Here is a 23,358-nt window from a genome sequence, read left to right as displayed (position 1 = left end):
ACTGCTACCATGGCAGAGAAGCCCAAGCTCCACTACTCCAATGCACAGGGCAGAACGGAGTCCACCTGGTGGCTCCTGGCTGCAGCCGGAGTAGAGGTAGGTTCTGAGTTAGGTCATCTTAAGTTGGATTTAAAATTGTGTTATCACATACTTTTCCCACAGAAACTATGAGATGATTACTAACTGAAGCATTGTGCCTTAAATAAAAATGGACTATAATTAAGAAAAAGATGAACAGATTTGACCTAATAATTGTTAAAATTTCTTATCATCTAAGAGCCTCAATATTAAAATATATTTAAAAAACTAATCACAAAGTGTAGAACTTAAGTGAATTAGAATTTAAACAAACTGTAAACAATAATTATGGCATTGACCAGGTGCAGTGGCTCACGCCTGTAATCCCAGCACTTTGGGGGGTCGAGGCGGGCGGATCACCTGAGATCAGGAGTTCGACACCAGCCTAACCAACATGGGGAAACCCCGTCTCTATTAGAAATACAAAATTAGCCAGGTGTGATGGTGCATGCCTGTGATCCCACCTACTCAGGAGGCTGAGGCAGGAGAATCGCTCAAACCTGGGAGGCGGAGGTTGCAGTGAGCCGAGATCATGCCATTGCACTCCAGCCTGGGCAACAAGAGTGAAACTCTGTCTCAAAAAATAAAAATTAAATGATAATAATAATTATTATGGTATTTATACAATTAGAAACATGAATATTGACTGAATATTTGATGACATGAAAGAATTATTGTTAATATTTAGGTCTATCTTTAGAATAGTATGTTTTAGGAAAACACATTGAAGTATTTAAGGATTAATCATATGGATCTGGCATTTCCTTGGAATTATTACAAGTAGGTGGACATATCGATGAAACCACACTGGTTTTGGTTGATAATTATTGATTCTAGGTGAGAAGTATAAGCAGAATCATTATGTCTTTTAATTTATTTCCATACAAGTTAGTAATTTCCATGATAAAGCAATAAAAATGCATAATATTAGAAAATGTATATAATTCGAGGTACAATGCAAACTATAAATGAGAGGTGGAAGGGAGTGGATTGTAACAAACTACCTATTAAAGATTGACTACGTTCACAGCAATTATTTGGTTGGACACTTACTAACTCCAGGTTCTGTGCTAGGTCGTGGAGATAGACAATGAACAAGACAAGAGTCCCTGCCCTGGGGCAGCCTACATGTCTATGAGGATGCAGACAAGTAAACACGTGGTTAAAATGAGGCGTGGAGGCTTCTAGCACACCCAAGCATTCCCCAGTGTTACCGGGCCATCCTCCTGGTGTTTGAGTAGGAAATGCTGGGAGGTGCCTGTGGGACTCCGCTAAGTGCTGCCCTCTAGAGGTGTCACTGAGAAAAACACTTCCCAGTCCAGAACAGAGTCCTTCAGCGACTGCCTGAGGGTTTTCCTGGGAAGTGAGTCACGGACAAACTTAGGAGATCTTGTCCCTCGGGTGTCAGCAGAAAAGGAGGATTTCAGGTGAGATGGCGTCCTGTGAAGGGAACTTCTAGCGCGCCCCTTCAGCCTCACAGCGCCGTGTGGACCTGAACCTCGGAACGGTACTTTGCGCATTGCTTCACGAGGGCTTGGGACCTTAGCCTCATCCTTTCTCAATCCTACGAGGAAACAAGCACATAAGAAATCCAAACACTGCCATTCCAGGTTGTTTTCTTTGTACAAATGAATACCCTGTCACCCAGACATCAGCTCTACAGCTCAGGGATGTGTTCAGAGCCCGGGTAGGAAGAGTTCAGCAGGAGGGAGGGAGGGAGGGGCAAGGCTGGGAGGAACCCAGGCTCCCTGGTCTCCATCCAGCCTGACTGAAGGCGGGGGCAGGGCTGACTGCAGACCTTGCTCAGGCTTCTGGGGTCTCAGTGCCCTAAGGCTGATGATCACAACCCAGTCCTCAGCCTCACAAGCACATCCCACTTGCCAATCCCACCCCATCTCGGTCACCCTCCTGCCAGGACCACACATCGTTCCTTAGGTTTGTCCTGAACTGGATGCTATATTAATTGCTGGCACACACCCCCCGTGACCTCTAGATCCTGGTCCTGTGTGATCATAGATCCACAACAAACTCTGTTCCACGGAGCAAGCTAGAAATCCCCAAATTCCTGAATTTTCACCATAAAGAACTCCATTAAAGTGTAATTAGCCACTGGAAACACAACTACCATTTATTACTTGATGTATGTGGGTCAGGCCCTGTATCATGCATTTTGAAACATTACAAAATTCTGATTAAGGAAATATTATTTCCCCAATTTGCAGATGAGGAAACTAAGGCTTGAAGATGTTAAGTGATGATTCCCAGATCACACAGCTATTATGAGGCAGAGTCAAGATTGGAACCAGATCATATCAACAGTGAAATCCAGAGAATCTTGATAACTTTTGCTTAGACTTTTGGTTTGACAGATTCTGCCTACGTAAGTCAACTTCATCATTACGTAATAACTGAATTTCATATCTGTATTAAATACCTGCAACCACTCATAGCTTCTGATCAGACTGAGACAGCCTTGTTGCTGGCTGCCACTTCCACCAAAGTGACTTGTCTCAGGACAAGGTGTAATTTACTCCAAGATTTAAATTACTGGATGTAGATCAAGATCAAAGTATAGTTTCATCAATTTTAGATTGATTTAAATTTTTTAAAGGATGATATGATGAAATAGCCAGCTATATCTCAAAATTCTAAAGATAATTTATATTTATTTATTTATTTTGAGTTTTAATGCATATTTAATAAAAATCATTTGGTTGGATATCTTTTTTTTTTAATGGAAACCAGAATGGTATTTATTATTTTACATTTGGGAGAGGAGATATCTTAAAGGGTCCAGAATACATAAGTCTCTTATGTATGATACTCCTTTTTTTGTTACTGAGGTATACTTATAAGCTTAGATAAGTAATCAGAAGGTTCCTTGGTAAGCACTGAATTAGAACAAAGGCAGTTAGGTAATTTGGAGCTTAATAGCCTAGGGTACCTGATAGAGATGTGCTGGGGGCCACAACCCTGTATGTAATTTTAAAGTTTCTAAGTAGCCACATTTTAAAAAGTAAAAAGAAACAGATGAATTTAACTTTAATAATATATTTAACCCAGTATATCTAAAATGTTATTTTAACATGTAGTCAATATATTAAAATTATTCTGTTTTTCATACTAAGTATTCAAAATCTGGTGTGTATTTTTTTCTATATATTTGATTTTTTAAAATTATACTTTAAGTTTTAGGGTACATGTGCACAACATGCAAGTTTGTTACATATGTATACATGTGCCATGCTGGTGTGCTGCACACATTAACTCGTCATTTAGCATTGGGTATAACTCCTAATGCTATCCCTCCCCACTCCCCCCACCCCACAACAGTCCCCGGTGTGTGATGTTCTCCTTCCTGTGTCCATGTGTTCTCATTGTTCAATTCCCACCTATGAGTGAGAACATGCGGTGTTTGGTTTTTTGTCCTTGTGATAGTTTGCTGAGAATGATGGTTTCCAGCTTCATTCATGTCCCTACAAAGGACATGAACTCATCATTTTTTATGGTGGCATAGCATTCCATTGTGTATATGTGCCACATTTTCTTTTTTTTTCTTTTTTTTATTATTATTATACTTTAAGTTTTAGGGTACATGTGCACAATGTGCAGGTTAGTTACATATGTATACATGTGCCATGCTGGTGTGCTGCACCCATTAACTCATCATTTAGCATTAGGTATATCTCCTAATGCTATCCTTCCCCCCTCCCCCCACCCCACAACAGTCCCCAGAGTGTGATGTTCCCCTTCCTGTGTCCATGTGTTCTCGTTGTTCAATTCCCATCTAGGAGTGAGAATATATGGTGTTTGGTTTTTTGTACTTGCGATAGTTTACTGAGAATGATGATTTCCAATTTCATCCATGTCACTACAAAGGACATGAACTCATCATTTTTTATGGCTGCATAGTATTCCATGGTGTATATGTGCCACATTTTCTTAATCCAGTCAATCATTGTTGGACATTTGGGTTGGTTCCAAGTCTTTGCTATTGTGAATAGTGCCGCAATAAACATACGTGTGCATGTGTCTTTATAGCAGCATGATTTATAGTCCTTTGGGTATATACCCAGTAATGGGGTGGCTGGGTCAAATGGTATTTCTACTTCTAGATCCCTGAGGAATCGCCACACTGACTTCCACAATGGATGAACTAGTTTACAGTCCCACCAACAGTGTAAAAGTCTTCCTATTTCTCCACATCCTCTCCAGCACCTGTTGTTTCCTGACTTTTTAATGATTGCCTTTCTAACCAGTGTGAGATGGTATCTCATTGTGGTTTTGATTTGCATTTCTCCGATGGCCAGTGATGATGAGCATTTTTTCATGTGTCTTTTGGCTGCATAAATGTCTTCTTTTGAGAAGTGTCTGTTCATATCCTTTGCCCACTTTTTGATGGGGTTGTTTGTTTTTTTCTTGTAAATTTGTTTGAGTTCATTGTAGATTCTGGATATTAGCCCTTTGTCAGATGAGTAGGTTGCGAAAATTTTCTCCCATTTTGTAGGTTGCCTGTTCACTCTGATGGTAGTTTCTTTTGCTGTGCAGAAGCTCTTTAGTTTAATTAGATCCCATTTGTCAATTTTGGCTTCTGTTGCCATTGCTTTTGGTGTTTTAAACATGAAGTCCTTGCCCATGCCTATGTCCTGAATGGTAATGCCTAGGTTTTCTTCTAGGGTTTTTATGGTTTTAGGTCTAACGTTTAAGTCTTTAATCCATCTTGAATTAATTTTTGTAGAAAGTGTAAGGAAGGGATCCAGTTTCAGCTTTCTACATATGGCTAGCCAGTTTTCCCAGCACCATTTATTAAATAGGGAATCCTTTCCCCATTACTTATTTTTTTCAGGTTTGCCAAAGATCAGATAATTGTAGATATGCGGCATTATTTCTGAGGGCTCTGTTCTGTTCCATTGGTCTATATCTCTGTTTTGGTACCAGTACCATACTATTTTGGTTACTGTAGCCTTGTAGTATATTTTGAAGTCAGGTAGCATGATGCCTCCAGCTCTGTTCTTTTGGCTTAGGATTGACTTGGCAATGTGGGCTCTTTTTTGGTTCCATATGAACTTTAAGGTACTTTTTTCCAATTCTGTGAAGAAAGTCATTGGTAGCTTGATGGAGATGGCATTGAATCTATAAATTACCTTGGGCAGTATGGCCATTTTCACGATATTGATTCTTCCTAACCATGAGCATGGAATGTTCTTCCATTTGTTTGTATCCTCTTTTATTTCATTGAGTAGCGATTTGTAGTTCTCCTTGAAGAGGTCCTTCACATCCCTTGTAAGTTGGATTCGTAGGTCTTTTATTCTCTTTGAAGCAATTGTGAATGGGAATTCACTCATGATATGGCTCTCTGTTTGTCTGTTATTGGTGTATAAGAATGCTTGTGATTTTTGCACATTCATTTTGTATCCTGAGACTTTGCTGAAGTTGCTTATCAGCTTAAGGAGATTTGGGGCTGAGACGATGGGGTTTTCTGGATATACAATCATGTCATCTGCAAACAGGGACAATTTGACTTCCTCTTCTCCTAATTGAATACCCTTTATTTCCTTCTCCTGCTTGATTGCCCTGGCCAGAACTTCCAATATTTGCCCATTCTGTATGATATTGGCTGTGGGTTTGTCATAGATAGCTCTTATTATTTTGAGATATGTCCCATCAATACCTAATTTATTGAGAGTTTTTAGCATGAAGTATTGTTGAATTTTGTCAAAGGCCTTTTCTGCATCTATTGAGAAAATCAAGTGGTTTTTGTCATTGGTTCTGTTTATATGCTGGATTACGTTTATTGATTTGCATATGTTGAACCAGCCTTGCATGGGATGAAGCCCACTTGATCATCGTGGATAAGTTTTTTGATGTGCTGTTGGATTTGGTTTGCCAGTATTTTATCGAGGATTTTTGCATTGATGTTCATCAAGGATATTGGTCTAAAATTCTCTTTTTTGGTTGTGTCTCTGCCTGGCTTTGGTATCAGGATGATGCTGGCCTCATAAAATGAGTTGAGGAGGATTCCCTCTTTTTCTATTGATTGGAATAGTTTCAGAAGGAATGGTACCAGTTCCTCCTTGTACCTCTGGTAGAATTCGGCTGTGAATTCATCTGGTCCTGGACTTTTTTTGGTTGGTAAACTATTAATTATTGCCTCAATTTCAGAGCCTGTTATTGGACTATTCAGAGATTCAACTTCTTCCTGGTTTAGTCTTGGGAGAGTGTATGTGTCAAGGAATATATCCATTTCTTCTAGATTTTCTAGTTTATTTGCATAGAGGTGTTTATAGTATTCTCTGATGGTAGTTTGTATTTCTGTGGGATCGGTGGTGATATCCCCTTTATCATTTTTTATTGCATCTATTTGATTCTTCTCTCTTTTCTTCCTTATTAGTCTTGCTAGCGGTCTATCAATTTTGTTGATCTTTCAAAAAACCAGCTCCTGGAGTCATTGATTTTTTGAAGGGATTTTTGTGTCTCTATTTCCTTCAGTTCTGCTCTGATCTTAGTTATTTCTTGCCTTCTGCTAGCTTTTGAATGTGTTTACTCTTGCTTCTCTAGTTCTTTTAATTGTGATAATAGGGTGTCAATTTTAGATCTTTCCTGCTTTCTCTTGTGGGCATTGAGTGCTATAAATTTCCCTCTACACACTGCTTTGATTGTTTCCCAGAGATTTTGGCATGTTATGTCTTTGTTCTCATTGGTTTCAAAGAACATCTTTATTTCTGCCTTCATTTCATTATGTACCCAGTAGTCATTCAGGAGCAGGTTGTTCAGTTTCCATGTAGTTAAGCGGTTTTGAGTGAGTTTCTTAATCCTGAGTTCTAGTTTGATTGCACTGTGGTCTGAGAGACAGTTTGTTATAATTTCTGTTCTTTTACATTTGCTGAGGAGTGCTTTACTTCCAACTATGTGGTCAATTTTGGAATAGGTGTGGTGTGGTGCTGAAAAGAATGTATATTCTGTTGATTTGGGGTGGAGAGTTCTGTAAATTTCTATTAGGTCTGCTTGGTGCAGAGCTGAGTTAAATTCCTGGGTATCCTTGTTAACTTTGTGTCTCGTTGATCTGTCTAATGTTGACAGTGGGGTGTTAAAGTCTCCCATTATTATTGTATGGGAGTCTAAGTCTCTTTGTATGTCTCTAAGGACTTGCTTTATGAATCTGGGTGCTCCTGAATTGGGTGCATATCTATTTAGGATAGTTAGCTCTTCTTGTTGAATTGATTCCTTTACCACTATTTAATGGCCTTCTTTGTCTCTTTTGATCTTTGTTGGTTTAAAGTCTGTTTTATCAGAGACTAGGATTGCAACTCCTGCCTTTTTTGTTTTCTATTTGCTTGGTAGATCTTCCTCCATTCCTTTATTTTGAGCCTATGTGTGTCTCTGCACGTGAGATGGGTTTCCTGAATACAGCACACTGATGGGTCTTGACTCTATCCAATTTGCCAGTCCGTGTCCTTTAATTGGAGCATTTAGCCCATTTACATTAAAGGTTAATATTATTATGTGTGAATTTGATCCTGTCATTATGTTAGCTGGTTATTTTGCTCATTAGTTGATGCATTTTCTTCTTAGCCTCGATGATCTTTACAATTTGGCATGATTTTGCAGTGGCTGGTACCGGTTGTTCCTTTCCATGTTTAGTGCTTCCTTCAGGAGCTCTTTTAGGGCAGGCCTGGTGGTGACAAAATCTCTCAGCATATGCTTGTCTGTGAAGGATTTTATTTCTCCTTCACTTATGAAGCTTAGTTTGGCTGGATAGGAAATTCTGGGTTGAAAATTCTTTTCTTTAAGAATGTTGAATATTGGCCCCCACTCTCTTCTGGCTTGTAGAGTTTCTGCGGAGAGATCAGCTGTTAGTCTGATGGGCTTCCCTTTGTGGATAACCCAACCTTTCTCTCTGGCTGCCCTTAACATTTTTTCCTTCATTTCAACTTTGGTGAATCTGACAATTATGTGTCTTGGAGTTGCTCTTCTCAAGGAGTATCTTTGTGGCGTTCTCTGTATTTCCTGAATTTGAATGTTGGCCTGCCTTGCTAGATTGGGGAAGTTCTCCTGGATAATATCCTGCGGAGTGTTTTCCAACTTGGTTCCATTCTCCCCGTCACTTTCAGGCACACCAATCAGATGTAGATTTGGTCTTTTCACATAGTCCCATATTTCTTGGAGGCTTTGTTCATTTCTTTTTATTCTTTTTTCTCTAAACTTCTCTTCTCACTTCATTTCATTCATTTCATCTTCCGTCACTGATACCCTTTCTTCCAGTTGATCGAATCAACTACTGAGGCTTGTGCATTTGTCATGTAGTTCTTGTGCCGTGGTTTTCAGCTCCATCAGGTCCTTTAAGGACTTCTGTGCATGGTTATTCTAGTTAGCCATTCGTCTAATATTTTTTCAAGGTTTTTAACTTCTTTGCCATGGGTTCGAACTTCCTCCTTTAGCTCAGAGTAGTCTGATCATCTGAAGCCTTCTTCTCTCAACTCGTCAAAGTCGTTCTCTGTCCAGCTTTGTTGCTGGTGCGGAGCTGCGTTCCTTTGGAGGAGGAGAGGCGCTCTGATTTTTAGAGTTTCTAGTTTTTCTGCTCTGTTTTTTCCCCATCTTTGTGTTTTTATCTACCTTTGGTCTTTGATGATGGTGACGTACAGATGGGGTTTTGGTGTGGATGTCCTTTCTGTTTGTTAGTTTACCTTCTAACAGTCAGGACCCTCAGCTGCAGGTCTGTTGGAGTTTGCTAGAGGTCTACTCCAGACCCTGTTTGCCTGAGTATCAGCAGCGGAGGCTGCAGAACAGTGGATACTGGTGAACAGCAAATGTTGCTGTCTGATTGTTCCTCTGGAAGTTTTGTCTCAGAGTAGTACCCAGCCGTGTGAGGTGTCAGACTGCCCCTATGGCGGGCTGCCTCCCAGTTAGGCTACTCAGGGGTCAGGGACCCACTTGAGGGGGCAGTCTGTCAGTTCTCAGATCTCCAGCTGCATGCTGGGAGAACCACTACTCTCTTTAAAGCTGTCAGACAGGGACATTTAAGTCTGCAGAGGTTTCTGCTGCCTTTTGTTCCGTTATGCCCTGCCCCCAGAGGTGGAGTCTATAGAGGCAGGCAGGCCTCCTTGAGCTGCGGTGGGCTCCACCCTGTTTGAGCTTCCCGGCCACTTTGTTTACCTACTCAAGCCTTGGCAATGGTGGGTGCCCCTCCCCCAGCCTCGCTGCCGCCTTGCAGTTTGATCTCAGACTGCTGTGCTAGCAATGAGCGAGAGCCTCTTTGGGCGTAGGACCCTCTGAGCCAGGCCCGGGTTATAATCTCCTGGTGTGCCGTTTGCTAAGACTGTTGGAAAAGCACAGTATTAGGGTGGGAGTGACCCAATTTTCCAGGTGCCGTCTGTCACCCCCTTCTTTGACTAGGAAAGGGAATTACCTGACCCCTTGTGCTTCCCAGGTGAGGCGATGCCTCGCCCTGCTTTGGCTCACACTCGGTGTGCTGCACCCACTGTCCTGCATCCAGTATCCAACACTCCCCAGTGAGATGAACCCGGTACCTCAGCTGGAAATGCAGAAATCACCTGTCTTCTGCGTCGCTCACGCTGGGAGCTCTAGACTGGAGTTGTTCCTATTTGGCCATCTTGGCTCCACCCCCAAAATTTATATTTAATGAGCAGTTACTATCACTTGCTACTTTTCTAAGTGCTTTGTGTGACCTTGTAATTAAATCTTGATATCAACCTATACCATAAGTTCCATAAGTTTACCCATTTCATAGATTAGCATACTCAGACACAGAGAGTTTCAGTAACATGTCCAAAGTCAAGAAGCCAGTACATGAAAATGGTGATAATGAACCCACAAAACCACATCAGAAACCAGAGGTTTTCATGAAAAATAATGTTAGCGTGGGACTCTAATTCCTTTATTACATTGAGAATTTTACCCTATTGGGTCCCATGTACTTCAGAAGAGAAAATTACAGTTGCAAGTGTGAAAGCTGTGCAACAGCTGCAACCTATTTCACCCTTAGCAGAGTTCCTGAGAAGTGGGGTGATATAAATTACAGCAGAGACTCCTTGGTGGCAGAATATTTGATGGCCATTAGCCCATGGCATACCCCACACTGGGGACACACAAGGTTGTGGTCTGATCTCACCTGGAGACACAGGCTTTCCTAAGATATGACAACACCGTAAGTAGAAGAACTGCTCAGTGCCTTTTCTCCAGTGACGTCTGCTCTCAAAATATGACCTAATCATAGACATTCATGAGATCAGGCTGGAGGTGAAGTGAACTAGAAGATTGAGCAGCTATGTGCTGTGACCCATGCACTTTTCTCAATGAATTAGGTCTAAATTTCCAAATGGCCATGACCAGCCCCCTCTGTGTAGCCTGCCAAACTCAGAAATCTTATATTCTCCAAATCATGCACCAGATAGGGGCCATTCAACATCACAAGTCTATAATAGAATGAACTAACAGGAACCCATATACTGTTTCTGCTTGCATTTTGAAGAGAAATTTCTAGAATCTGCAGAAGATTTGGAAAAGTTAAGAAATGGTAAGATTGGCCAGGTGCAGTGGCTCCTGCCTGTAATCCCAGCACTTTGGGAGGCCAAGGCGGGCTGATCATGAGGTCAGGAGTTCGAGACAAGCCTGACCAATGTGGTGAAACCCCGTCTCTACTAAAAATTAAAAAATTAGCCAGGCATGATGGTGTGTGCCTGTAATCCCAGCTACTCAGTAGGCTGAGGCGGTAGAATCGCTTGAGCCCTAGAGGCGGATGTTGCAGTGAGCCGAGATCGCACCACTGCACTCCAGCCTGGGTGACAGAGCAAGACTCCGTCTCAAAAAAAAAAAAAGGTAAGATCAATCTCTAAGTGCCTCTGATGATAGTATCGAGTAGAAGGTACACGGGGAGGTTTGACCAGCCGGCAATGCCTATGTGTGTGGGGCGTGGTATTTGTACATGGTGCAGAGGGAGAAAGTGGTTAAAATGGAAGGGATGTGGCTCCGTGATCAAGTCTGGCAACTCTCTCCAGGCTAAAAGGACCAGACCTCTCAGAGTATTTGCTAGAGGAATCATCTCCCATGCCCTGAGAAAGCCCTTTCTTTGTTTTTATGATTGGGGCACTGTGAATGAGCTGCGGTCATCAGCTCGGGATCCCACACAGCTCTCCCCATCCAAGGACACGCAAGAACATGCATTAGACTAAAGGAGGAGAAATCGATGTGGCCACAGTCTTGAGTTTTTTTCTTTCATGGAGGGGCATGACAAGGTAACACTGCAGCACTATTGCAGGCTTTGAAGAGCAGAGAAAGGGACCCTTACATAAAAACCTCTCAGAAATTGCCCTAAATGTCACAAACACCATGAGACTTACTTTGGGAACCTCCCATTTTAAATGGCATCTTGTTGCCAGTCCTATTGTAACTTGTCCCAACCTCTTCCTAAAATATCCATGAAGATAAATCAACACAAAAATACTACTATGTATCTGGAGGGGAAATAAAAACATGAATGAAATAAATCGATAAAATGTAAAAGGAAGCTTCTTAAGAAAAAGAAGAACTACGGGAAGCTTTTTAAAAATGTTGTTTGGGCCAGGTGCAGTTGCTTACGCCTATAATCCCAGCACTTTGGGAGGCTGAGGTGGGTGGATCATTTGAGATCAGGAGTATGAGACCAGTTAGGGCAACATGGTGAGACCCCATCTCTACTAAAAATATAAAAATTAGCCAGGCACGTTGGTGCACACCTGTAATCCCAGCTACTCAGGAGGTTGAAGTAGAAGAATCGCTTCAACCCAGGAGGCGGAGGTTACAGTGAGCCGAAATCACGCCACTGATCTTCAGCCTGGGTGACAAAGTGCAACTCTGTCTCAAAAACAAAACAAAACAAAACAAAAAGTTGTTTCAAGTGAAATCTTACCAGGCCATAATTTCTTTTTCATTTCACAAATTTAGTAATTTCCATACCATTTTTTCATATGGAAAGAGTGGGTTCCATAGACATTTCACTCTCCTTTTTTCCTTCTTTCTAAAGATGGGAGTTTTATGTTCCAACAAATGCCAATGGTTAAGATTGATGGGATGAAGCTGGTTCAGACCAGAGCCATTCTCAACTACATTGCCAGCAAATACAATCTCTATCGGAAAGACATAAAGGAGAGAGTCCTGTATGGTATATTTTCTGTTCTTCCATCAACAGATAACACAGAGTGATTTAGGTCCTTCCTTGAGTGGGTGGGACCATGGCAGGAGCATCATGACCAGCAGCAGGCTGGGCCTTGGGCATGTATGCTGAGGTCCAGTATTGCAGAATTCCACGGAGATGAAGGAACAGTGACCATGGGGAGGGTTCAGGCGAGGGTGATTCTAGAAGACGATGCAGTCCATGGATCCAGCACCCTGACAGAGGTTTCCAAACACTGATGAACCATGAACTCAGGATGATGGCGAATCATGATTCCAGGTGCTAAGGATTTCAGATACTGGATTCCAGCCTATAGCTTAGGACAGGCATAGAATGTTTGAGAGTCTGCAGATGAAGGACTGGGGAGGGAAGGTGGCAAAGAAGCTGAATCTCAGGTCCCAGTAATTCCAAGAATGATGACCAGAAACCTAAATTACCAACCAATTATATGGACTGGAACACCTGAGCAGTGCCTGTAGAGGCTGGCGCCAAGGATGCTGGGGTTACCTTGACACATGGATACAAGGCTGAAGCAGCCAGATTTATTCAATACCAGCAAAGCCAAGGGGTCTCCTTGCTGTTGTGATGAGACTGCACGATTCCAAATAAATCCTGAATGGAACTGTTGGCAACTCCTCAAAAAGTTTAATATAGTATTACCAATGACCCCACAGTTCCTCTAATAGCTGTATCCCCAAATTATCAAAAATATATCCACACTAAATCTTTTACATAAATGAACCATGCAAATAACAATATTCATAGTATTCAAAAAGTGGAAGCAACCCAAATATCCATCAGTCAATAAATGGAGGAGAAAAATGCACCTTAGCCATGCAATGGAATGATATTTGGTCATGAAAAGGAATGAAGTACTGATGCATGCTACAAGATGGTTAAACCATAAAGACATGTTACATAAAAGAAACAAGACACAGAAAGCCACGTATTATAGGATCCTTTTCATATGAAATGTCCAGAACATGCAAATCTATAGAGGCAGAGAGTAGATTAGAGGTTGCCTGGAGGTAAAGGAGTGGGGCTTGGGGAAAAATGAGGAATACCACTAATGGTACAGATGTCCTTATCAGAGTGATAAAAAATATTCTGCAATTAGACTGCCATGATTTTTGCAGAAATCTTTGAATGCACTAAAAACCACTCAATAGTATAATTTAACAAGTCACAATTATAGTATGTGACTATATGTCAATAAAGCTGTTGTTGTAAAAAGTATTGTGGGGAGACTTGCAAGATGGCCAAATAGGAACAGCTCCAGTCTGCAGCTCTCAGGGAGGTTGACACAGAATGTGGGTGATTTCTGCATTTCCAACAGAGGTACCCAGTTCATCTCATTGGGACTGGTTGGACAGTGGGTGCAGCCTTTGGAGGGTGAGCCGAAGCAGGGTGAGATGTCACCTCACCCGGGAAGCACACGGGGTCAGGGAATTATCTCCCCTAGCAAAGGGAAGCCATGACAGACTGTATTGGGAGGAACGGTGCACACTGGCCCAGATACTGCACTTTTCCCATGGTCTTCGCAACCGGCAGACCAGGAGATTCCCTCTGGTGCCTACCCCACCAGGGCCCTGGGTTTCAAGCACAAACCTTGGCACCCATTTGGGCAGACACTGAACTAGCTGCAGGAGTTTTTTTTTTTTTTCATACCCTAGTGGCACCTGGAATGCCAGTGAGACAGAATTGTTCACTCCCCTGGAAAGGGGCCTGAAGCCAAGAAGGCAAGTAGTCTGGCTTGGCAGGTCCCACCCCCATGGAGCCCAGCAAGCTAAGATCCACTGGCTTGAAATTCTTGCTGCCAGCACAGCAGTCTGAGCTCGACCTGGGATGCTTGGGTTTGGTGGGGGGAGGGGCATCTGCCATTGCTGAGGCTTGAGTAGGCAGTTTTCCCCTCACAGTGTAAACAAAGCCACCAGGAAGTTCGAACTGGGCAGAGCCCACTGCAGCTCAGCAAGGCCTCTGTGGCCAGACTGCCTTTCTAGACTCCTCCTCTCTGGGCAGGGCATCTCTGAAAAAAAGGCAGCAGCCTCAGTCAGGGACTTATAGATAAAACCCCCATCTTCCTGAGACAGAGCACCTGGGGGAAGGAGTGGCTATGGGCACAGCTTCAGCAGACTTAAATGTCCCAGCCTGACAGCTCTGAAGACAGCAGTGGTTCTCCCAGCACAGCATTCAAGCTCTGATAAGGGACAGACTGCCTCCTCAAGTGGGTCCATGATCCCCATGTATCCTGACTGGGAGACACCTCCCAGTAGGGGCCGACAGACACCTTATACAGGAGAGCTCTGGCTGGCATCCATTGGGTGTCCCTCTGGGACGAAGCTTCCAGAGGAAGGAACAGGCAGCAATCTTTGCTGTTCTGCAGCCTCCACTGGTGATACCCAGGCAAAGAGGTTCTGGAGTGGACCTCCAGCAAAGTCCAGCAGACCTGCAGCAGAGGGTCCTGATTGATAGAAGGAAAACTAACAAACAGAAAGGAGTAGTATCAGCATCAACGAAAAGGATGTCCACTCAGAGACCCTATCTGAAGGTCACCAACATCAAAGACGAAAGATAGATAAATCCACGAAGATGGAAAGAACACAGTGAAAAAGGCTGAAAATTCCCAAAACCAGAGCACCTCCTCTCCTCCAAGGGATCACAACTCCTCACCAGCAAGCAAACAAAACCGGACAGAGAATGAGTTTGACAAATTGACAGAAGTAGGGTTCAGAAGGTGGGTAATAACAAACTCCTCTGAGCTAAAGGAGCATGTTCTAACCCAATGCAAGGAAGCTAAGAACCTTGAAAAAAGGTTAGACAAATTGCTAACTAGAATAACCAGTTTAAAGAAGAACATAAATGACCTGATGGAGCTGAAAAACAGAATGAGAACTTCACGAAGCATATACAAGTAACAATAGCCGAATCAATCAAGCAGAATAAAGGATATCAGAGATTGAAGATCAACTCAATGAAATAAAGTGAGAAGACAAGATTAGGGAAATAAGAGTGAAAAGAAATGAATAAAGCCTCCAAGACATATGGGACTATATGAAAAGACCAAATCTGCATTTGATTGGTGTATTTGAAAGTGACTGGTACCAGCCACTGCAAAAACATACCAAATTGCAAAGACCATCGATGCTATGAAGAAACTGCCTCAACTAATGGGCAAAATAACCAGCTAGCATCATAATGACAGGATCAAATTCACACATAACAATATTAACCTTAAATGTAAATGGGCTAAATGCCCCAATTAAAAGACACAGACTGGCAAATTGGATAAAGAGACAAGACCCATTGCTGTGCTGTATTCAGAAGTCCCACCTCACATGCAAAGACACACATAGGCTCAAAATAAAGGCATGGAGGAATATTTACCAAGCAAAATGGAAAGCAAAAAAAAGCAGGGGTTGCAATCCCAGTTTCTGATAAAACAGACTTTAAACCAACAAAGATCAAAAGAGACAAAGAAGGCCATTACATAATGGTAAAGAGATCAATGCAATAAGACCTAACTACCCTAAATATACATGCACCCAACACAGGAGCACCCAGATTCATAAAGCAAGTTCTTAGAGACCTACAAAGAGACTTAGACTCCCATACAATAATAGTGGGAGACTTTAAAACCCCATTGTCAATATTAGACAGATCAACAAGACAGAAAATTAACAAGGATATCCAGGACTTGAACTCAGCTCTGTACCAAGTGGACCTAATAGACGTTTACAGAACTCTCCACCCCAAATCAACAGAATATACATTCTTCTCAGCACCACACCACATTCATTCTAAAATTGACCACATAATTGGAAGTAAAACACTCCTCAGCAAATGCAAAAGAACAGAAATCATAAGAAACAGTCTGTTAGACCACAGTGCAATCAAATTAGAACTCAGGATTAAGAAACTCACTCAAAAACTTCACAACTACATGGAAACTGGACAACCTGCTCCTGAATGACTACTGGGTAAGTAATGAAATGAAGGCAGAAATAAAGATGCTCTTTGAAATCAATAAGAACAAAGACACAATGTACCAGAATCTCTACAACACATTTAAAGCAGTGTGTAGAGGGAAATTTATAGCACTAAATGCCCACAAGAGAAAGCAGGAAAGATCTAAAATCGACACGTTGATATCACAATTCAAAGAACTAGAGAAGCAAGAGGAAACAAACTCAAAAGCGAACTAAAGACAAGAAATAACTAAGATCAAAGCAGATCTGAAGGAGATAGAGACACGAAAAACCCTTCAAAAAATCAGTGGATCCAGGAGCTGGTTTTTTTGGAAAGATCAACAAAATGGATAGACCACTAGCCAGACGAATAAAGAAGAAAAGAGAGAAGAATAAAAAAGATGCAATAAAAAATGATAAAGGAGATATCACTACCAATCCCACAGAAATACTATCTACCATCAGAGAATACTATAAACATCTCTACGCAAATAAACTAGAAAATCTGGAAGAAATGGATAAATTCCTGGACACACACACTCTTCCAAAACTAAACCAGGAAAAAGTCGAATCCCCGAATAGACTAAGAACAAGTTCTGAAATTGAGGCAATAATTAATAGCCTACCAACCAAAAAAAGTCCAGGACCAGATGGATTCACAGCCAAATTCTACCAGAGGTACAAAGAGGAGCTGGTACCATTCCTTCTGAAACTATTCCAATCAATAGAAAAAGAGGGAATACTCCCTAACTCATTTTATGAGGCCGATATCATCCTGATACTAAAGTCTGGCAGAGACACAACAAAAAAAGAAAATTTCAAACCAATATCCCTGATGAACATCGATGCAAAAATACTCAATAAAATACTAGCAAACCAAATCCAGCAGCACATCAAAAACCTTATCCACCACAATCAAGTGGGTTTCATCCCTGAGATGCAAGGCTGGTTCAACCCATGCAAATCAATAAATGTAATCCATCACATAAACAGAACCAATGAAAAAACCACGTGATTATCTCAATAGAGGCAGAAAAGGCCTTTGACTAAATTCAACACCCGTTCATGATAAAAACTCTTAATAAAATAAACTAGGTATTGATGAGACCTATCTCAAAATAATAAGAGCAATTTATGACATACTCACAGCCAATATCATACTGAATGGGCAAAACTGGAAGCATTCCCTTGGAAAATCGGCACAAGACATGGATGCCCTCGCTCACCACTCCCATAGTATTGGGGGTTCTGGCCAGGGCAATAAGGCGAGAGAAAGAAATAAAGAATGTTCAATTAGGAAAAGAGGAAGTCAAATTGTCTCTGTTTGCAGATGACATGGTTGTATATTTAGAAAACCCCATCATTTCAGCCCCAAATCTCCTTAAGCTGATAAGCAGCTTCAGCAGCCTCAGGATACAAAATTGATATGCAGAAATCACAAGCACTCCTATATACCAGTAACAGACAAACAGAGAGCCAAATCATGAGTGAGCTACCATTCACAATTGCTACAAAGAGCATAAAATAAATAGGAATACAACTTACAAGGGATGTGAAAGACCTCTTCAAGGAGAACTACAAACCACTGCTCAAGGAAATAAGAGAAGACACAAACAAATGGAAAAACATTCCACGCTCATGGATAGGAAGAATCAATATCATAAAAATGGCCATACTGCCCAAAGTAATTTATAGATTCAATGCTATCCCCATCAAGCTACCAGTGACTTTCTTCACAGAATTGGAGAAAACTACTTTACATTTTATATGGAACCAATAAAGAGCCGGCATAGCCAAGACAATCCTAAGCAAAAAGAACAAAACTGGAGGCATCACGCTACCTGACTTCAAAATATACTACAAGTCTACAGAAACCAAAACAGCATGTTACTGGTACCAAAACAGATATAAAGACCAATGGAACAGAACAGAGGCCTCAGAAATAACACCACACATCTACACCATCTGATCTTTGATAAACCCAACAAAAACAAGCAATGGGGAAACGATTCCCTATTTAATAAATGGTGTTGGGAAAACTGGCTAGCCATATGCAGACAGCTGAAACTGGATCCCTTCTTTACACTTTCTACAAAAATTAACTCAAGATGGATTAAAGACTTAAATGTAAGACCTAAAGCCATAAAAACCCTAGAAGGAAACCTTGGCAATACCATTCAGGACATAGGTATGGGCAAAGACTTCATGACTAAAACACCAAAAGCAATGGCAACAGAAGTTAAAATTGACAAATGGTATCTGATTAAAATAAAGAGCTTCTGAACAGCAAAAGAAACTGTCATCAGAGTGAACAGGCAACCTACAGAATGGGAGAAAATTTTTGCAATCTATCCAGCTGACAAAGGGCTAATATCCAGAATCTACAAAGAACTTAAACAAATTTACAAGAAAAAAAAACCATCAAAAAGTGGGTGAAGGATATGAACAGACACTTCTCAAAAGAAGACATTTATACAGCCAAAAAACATATGAAAAAAAGCTTATCATCACTGGCCATTAGAGAAATGCAAATCAAAACCACATTGAGATACTATCTCAAGCCAGTTAGAATGGTGATCATTAAAAAGTCAGGAAACAATAGATGCTGGAGAGGATGTGGAGAAATAGGAATGCTTATACACTGTTGGTGGGAGTGTAAATTAGTTTAACCATTGTGGAAGGCAGTGTGGTGATTCCTCAAGGATCTAGAACTAGAAATATCTTTTGACCCAGCAATCCCATTACTGGGTATATACCCAAAGGATTATAAATTATTCTACTATAAAGACTCATGCACATGTATGTTTATTGCGGCACTGTTCACAATAGCAAAGACTTGGAACCAACCCAAATGCTGATCAATGATAGACTGGATAAAGAAAATGTGGCACATATACACCATGGAATACTATGCAGCCATAAAAAGGATGAGTTCATGTCCTTTGCAGGGACATGGATGAAGCCGGAAACCATCATTCTCAGCAAACTAATGCAAGAACAGAAAACCAAACACCACGTGTTCTCATTCATAACTGGGAGTTGAACAAGGAGAACACATGGACACAGGGAGGGGAACATCGCACACCAGGGCCTGTCAGGTGGTGGGGGGCTAGGGGAGGGATAGCATTAGGAGAAATACCTAATGTAGATGACAGGTTGATGGGTGCAGCAAACCACCATGGCATGTGTATACCTATGTAACAAAAGTGCACTTTCTGCACATGTACCCTAGGACTTAAAGTACAATAAAAAGTAAAGGATTGTGAAACCCCAGTTTGACACAAAAGAGGAAAAGTTTGCGTTGGTTGTAACTATATAGAGAATTTCACCAAGGAAGACAATCTTTTAGGTGGGGTCTCAAGAAAGGCACACATGGCTAGAGTTGGGTAACAGCACATGGAGAGGGCTATGGAAACGTGTTTCATTGATGTAATTGGAGGAACTGCTAATATGAGGCATAGAAGCAGCCCTGGGAGCTGTAAAATGATGAGAGAGGATGAGGAACATGGCTGAGATGGCTATAGCAGCGACTCTTAAAATTGTAGGAGGTAGGTCTTTGGCCATTTGACTCACACTAAGTTCATGCACAGAGCAAACCACAATAGAGATGATCAGTCTTGGCACAGCACCATTGGGTACTGGCAGTGATTCCACCAATTTCTCTCATGACTGTGACCACCGATGCTCTTGGTACCTGTATTGGTCATGTGTGTAGCAAAATTTAGAGATCTATCTACCTTGATACGTTGTTTTAAGAAGTAAATGTTAATATACCTGTAAAAATCAGAGCATAATGACTAGAATATAAAAGGCACCCACTGGAGGTGAATTACTTTGCCACCACCTGACACTCTATTCTCTTAGGTTTTTATAAACCTATAAAATCTAAGGCAAAAGACATTTGACGGTTTGGTTGTTTTTGTCTTTCAGGATTGATATGTATACAGAAGGTATAGCAGATTTGGGTGAAATGATCCTACCTCTGCCCATATGACAACCTGAGGAAAAAGACACCAAGCTTGCCTTGATCCAACAGAGAACAAAAAATCACTATTTCCCTGCCTTTGAAAAAATAAGTGAAGCTGTTCAGCGTTTTGCATCACTCAGTTTAGAGACCAGTAGAAAAATAGTGGCTGGGCATTCCTGGGGCACTGACCTTCACTTTCAGTGAGACTTCCTGAACACCAATGCAGCACTCTGACTCTCAAGGCATTTTATGAAAATAGACTTGGAGGAACAATTGTAACACTTATACACAAGCTATAATTTTCCAATAAAATTTTAATTTACTAGACCCCAACATGAAATTCTCTGTTGAACAAAATTACATGTTCATAAGTAGAACGTGGGCTGTGGAAGGCTCTGGACCACACTAGAGGTTGCTGTTGAGTCTACAGAACCCCATGGACTTTTATTGAAGACGAACATGATGAAAGTGATCCATCAGAAAATATTCTGGCACCCTGTGTAGGAAGACAGAAGACCAATTGCCCAACCAGAGAATATTGTAGTGTTTCAGGGATGGGTATTTATTAAAAGGAGAGTGACTGTGGGATGCAGAGGAAGATTTTGTATTTTATAATAAGTTGCAGACATCAGTGCAGTTCACCCCTAAATGCTTCAGCTTGCAAATTATAACATAGTGCTGGTTAGGAGTCAGAGTCAATGTTGTAAGAAAGATGATGAATTCAGGTTCACCGAGGTTTACTTCAGATCCGAGGGAGATAGAGCAGGGAATGAGGAGAGCAGAGAAGGAGAAATGAGGACTCTGAAATAGTCTCCTCCTGGGGGAAGAGTGTTGTCATGAAGGTGGAGTCGCTGCCCAAGGGAGATTGGAGACGGAGAGAGCAGAATGTAGAGCCACGTCCTAAATGTGAAGGCTCCATGCTGTAGGGCCTGGGGCAGACAGAACATGTGGCAGCAGGTGCTAAGCCCCTGGCCCATGTGGAAGAAGCAAGCTGGGCGGGTGGTGTAGATGCCACAGTGATGTGGATGAGAAGAGAAAATGAGAGCTTGAGCTCCAACCAAGGAGTGAGCAGGGCTACACTTCTTACTCCCTCAGTGAAACAGGGAATGTGGAGAAAGGTCTGGATCTCTGCACCTATGCAGTGAGGCAGCAGAAATGGGAGAGTCAGACTGGAGAGACTCAGGGAGAAGCAGGGGTCCCAGCCTTACTGCACATGTGATGGAGAAGCAGGGGTCCCAGCCTTACTGCCCATGTGATCCTGATTTGATTCCTCCAATTCTCCACGTCTTAAAGAGCAATGGACAAGACTACCTTGTTGGCAACAAGCTGAGCTGGGCCGACATTCACTTGGTGGAACTTCTCTACTACATGGAAGAGCTTGACTCTAGCCTTATCTTCAGCTTCCCTCTGCTGAAGGTGACCCATTTCACAGTCTTCAGAGAGGCAGACCCATATCTCCCATCTTGGGATCTTGTATCTGGGACCTGGGACTGAGCATGTTTTGACCCCAACCTTCACCAGGCCTTCAGTGCCCCAAAATCTCCAAAATGAGCTTCCAGGCTCCAATTTTGAGGAATGAAAACACTTTTGTTATGGAAAGGAAATTTGTGGTGCATGCTACCCCATGAAGAGTATTTTGCCTTTTATCATGGAAAGGACCCAGGGCCCAGCATGTCTCCCCATCCCTCTATTCCCCTGTGGTTTCTGTTCCTGAGTTCTCTGTGATGTCCTTTATCCCATATGTGCCCTTGTCTTCCTGCATTGAGTCGGTCTAAGCAGAGCTCTCTTCATCTGGTTTCCTCCCTAGGCTCTGGCTCCTGCTGTCTGACATTGTGTTCCTCTCTGCACAGCTCTCCAGCACACTGGCCCCCCACACTGTATCTCTCACTGACAAAAGTGGTCCCATGATTTGTGTTTAATATTTTCTATAACATTTTCCTTTCCAACTCATTTCCCCATATTTTCACTTCTGCTTAGAGACTGATCTGTGTTGATATCTCACAGGCACATTATTTTTTCTTGTCTTTTACAAGAGTCACTAATCTATAGGATTAATATGTAAGAAGAAAGGGATGGCTGAACTGATTAAAATCTGAAAGACATCTTTGGGGAAAATATAAGTGAGCTACATGTTATTCCTCTCATCTTCATTTCTCGCTCAGTGTCTGTTTCTGCCTCCATGCTGGTGCTGATGGCGCAGACTTGCTTGGTCTTTGTGTAGAAGGGTCTCAGATTTTCTGGGTGGTGTAAACGGTGGTGGCAGGCCTTGGCTTCACTCTGAGGCTGTGCATTGTGAATTACAGGCCCTGAAAACCAGAATCAGCAACCTGCCCATGGTGAAGAAGTTTCTACAGCCTGGAAGCCCAAGGAAGTCTCTCATGGATGAGAAATCTTTAGAAGAAGCAAGGAAGATTTTCAGGTTTTAATAAAGCAGCCATGGAGGCCAAGAACATGCAAGACGAATATTCTAAAGTTTTGCAACAATAAAGTACTTTACCTAAGTGTTGATTGTGCCTGTTGTGAAGCTAATGAACTCTTTCCAATTACATACTAATTAAATAATAAATCTCCTATTTGTCGACTTGGTTAAAATTAATTTCTTTTCCTTAGGATCTGATATGAATTCAGATTTCCAATCTCCTCCTAACCTACCACTTTCTTGGAATTAAAAGTTTAGTAAAAAAATAATGTAGATTATGTGGTTTGTTTGACTTTTCCAAGGATTGCCCTGCAACATTCAATTTGTCATACAATCTATTAAAATGTCAATGTAGAAAAATACTTCTGATATTTTCAGGTATGCACAGGAGAAGAGTTACCATTCTGGGTAATGACATAAAGACATTTTCTTCTTTTCTTGGACCGTCATTTTATTTCTGATGAAAGCATTCTTCCTTATCCACTTACAAGACAACCATTCTTTCTGCTGTGGATTCCTCAGTTTTCTAGGAGGTGAGGAAATATTGAAGAGCAAACAGACCCATCCTCTGCTCTCAGGCCACCCTGTTTTCCCTTACAGTGTGTGTGCTCCTGGCTCATCCTCACTCTGCTCCTTAAGGCTCTGTGAGGCCCCAGGCATGAGCCTTCCCTCAGTTCCTTCAGTGCCACTCAGGCCCGGGCTGCCAAGATACAGATGGTATATGCGAATTACATATAAGTAAGTATATGCAAAATTATTT

The 23,358-nt window shown here is 41.7% G+C and overlaps 1 pseudogene; it reads left to right on the top strand.

The window, feature by feature from the left end:
* On the top strand, positions 1-22,605 carry LOC100992995 (glutathione S-transferase A2-like; annotated as a pseudogene).
* Positions 22,606-23,358: the final 753 nt, after the last annotated feature.

Source organism: Pan paniscus, chromosome 5, assembly GCF_029289425.2.
Source record: "Pan paniscus chromosome 5, NHGRI_mPanPan1-v2.0_pri, whole genome shotgun sequence".
In the NCBI taxonomy this organism is placed as follows: Eukaryota; Metazoa; Chordata; class Mammalia; order Primates; family Hominidae; genus Pan; species Pan paniscus.
The sequence above is the reverse complement of the archived record's forward strand: the minus strand, read 5'-3'. Positions and strand labels throughout refer to the sequence as shown.